Source organism: Vulpes lagopus, chromosome 2 (assembly GCF_018345385.1).
Source record: "Vulpes lagopus strain Blue_001 chromosome 2, ASM1834538v1, whole genome shotgun sequence".
Classification (NCBI taxonomy): Eukaryota; Metazoa; Chordata; class Mammalia; order Carnivora; family Canidae; genus Vulpes; species Vulpes lagopus.
The window spans coordinates 162,730,796-162,732,911 of record NC_054825.1 but is presented as its reverse complement, the minus strand read 5'-3'; positions in this window follow the sequence as shown (position 1 = coordinate 162,732,911).

Here is a 2,116-nt window from a genome sequence, read left to right as displayed (position 1 = left end):
TGTTAAAAACGGAGCATGTATGACCTTGGTGAAGTCACATACCTGTATCCTGTAGTTTGCATTTCTAATCACTCTTGCCCTCGTTATTGTTTGTTCATTCATCTCATATATGGACTGAACTCTGTGTTGGGAGTGGAGTGATGAACAGAACAGTAGGAAATAAAAATGCTGTACTCAGGAAGCTTATAATGTTGTCTAGTAGATTGACCTAGTTCGCTGGAAGATCTCTTTGCCTCTGTTTTCCCATCTTTAAAAGGGGGGTGAGTTGGAAGGAGTTGGAACAGATACCGTCTGTGCCCTTCCAAATCCAATTTCTAGGTCTCTAGTTAATTGACTTCTTATTCTCCTTGTTAAACTTAAATCTCCTTGAGGGAGGATGGTGGGGATCTGCTCTCTTGTCAGCCCAGGAGGGGCCTCTGTCAGGTAACAGCACTATTACTTTCCTCCGGGAGTTATCTTGTCCTACTTTGCTTCTATGTGACTTCAGTGCAGCTGACCCATCCTAGGTGTTAGGAGAATGTGCCTGAGCCAGGCCTGGCATCTCCTAATCAATGAGAACCAATCTCAGAACCTTTTCCGGGGTTGCCAGGGAAAAGGTGTTGGCTTTGTCCTGGGGTTGGTTAGCTGGTAGAAATGAAACGTGGAGCTGCCAGTATTTGAGCAATCTGTACTCTGCACAAATTCAGCCAGTGCTTCTCTTGCCAAACCTATGTCCTGGGTACAAGACTGTGCCAGACAGATGGACGGGATGCCTTTTTGAAATTTATCCACCCAGAGTTAGTGGCTTTTTGTAACTTGCCCAGTCCAGGGCCCTTCTTTATTGTTGTTTGTAATTTTCCCTTAAGGCACCTGGTGACCCTGCCATAATGCAAAAGAGGATGCCTGAGAATAAAGCAACACAGAGGTAAGCAAAAGGGAGAAACAGAGAGATATGTTCCTGCTAGCAATATTTGGGTGCCTGATCCAGCTACTCCTGATGCCAATACCAGTCATGAACTGTACAATTTTGTGAACCAAGGAATGTACACTCCCCCCTCCTTTTTTTGCTTGAACCAGTTTTTGTTGGGGTTCTTCTACTTGCAAGTGTAACATAACTGACTGATACTGTGAGGGACTGCTTGCTAATTCCTATCTTCTCATGCTGCTCAGCACTCTCTCATTCTCCCTCTATGGGCTATCAGTTTACTTTAAAATGAAGGAGTTGAATCAGCAGTGCTTCCTATTTTAGTGCTGATGAGATATATATCTCATATAAAATCATATATAAATATATAAATCATATATAAATATATATGATTTTATTTTTATTTATTTTTATTTTTATATATTATAAAATCATATATAAATCATATATATATGATTTTAGAGGAATCTTGTTACATGAAGTAGGGAAGGTTGAGTTTATTGGCCCCATTCTACAGCTGTGATAATGGCAGTTGGGAGCAATTAAATGATTTGTTCAAAGTAACATAAAACAAGTACACAGAGCTGCTGGGATTTGGATCTTGAGCTGTCTGGCTCCAAGTCCTGTGCTCCATTGACAGGTGGGGAAGCTGTGATCCATATAGAGAAAGCGACTTTAAAATCACAGGGAATGGAAAGAGGGGCAATTAGTGGCAGGCTCTCCTGATTTCCACCTGGTGCCTTTTCCTCTGCATTGTGCTACATCGTGGCTGATAGTAGCCATAAAAGCATTTTGGAAAAAAAGTCAATATATATTTCCCCATAGGACTGGCAAAACTAAGTTGACTGGTATATTATGCGTTGATGCTCTCTGTCCCATGGCCTGTAGAAACAAAAATTGGTATGCCTACACTGCATCCTTCACCTTGTCCTGGCTTTGTTGTGTACAGGGTACTTGCTGGTCTTTTAACTTGGTGCATGGTCACATGACTTGCTTTGGCCAATGGCATGTGGGTAAAAACAACAGGGTGCCAATCCTGAGTCTAGGACTTAAGTGGGCTAGCATGTTGCCATTAGTCCTCTGAATCTCTGCTCTGGCCACCAGAAGCTTTCCCTAGTAGCTGATCCTCCCTCTGCCTGAGCCCCAGGATGAAACACCTGGAGCAGATTTGAGCCAACAAGACCTGCAGCCTATGGCAGAGCAGCCCTAGCC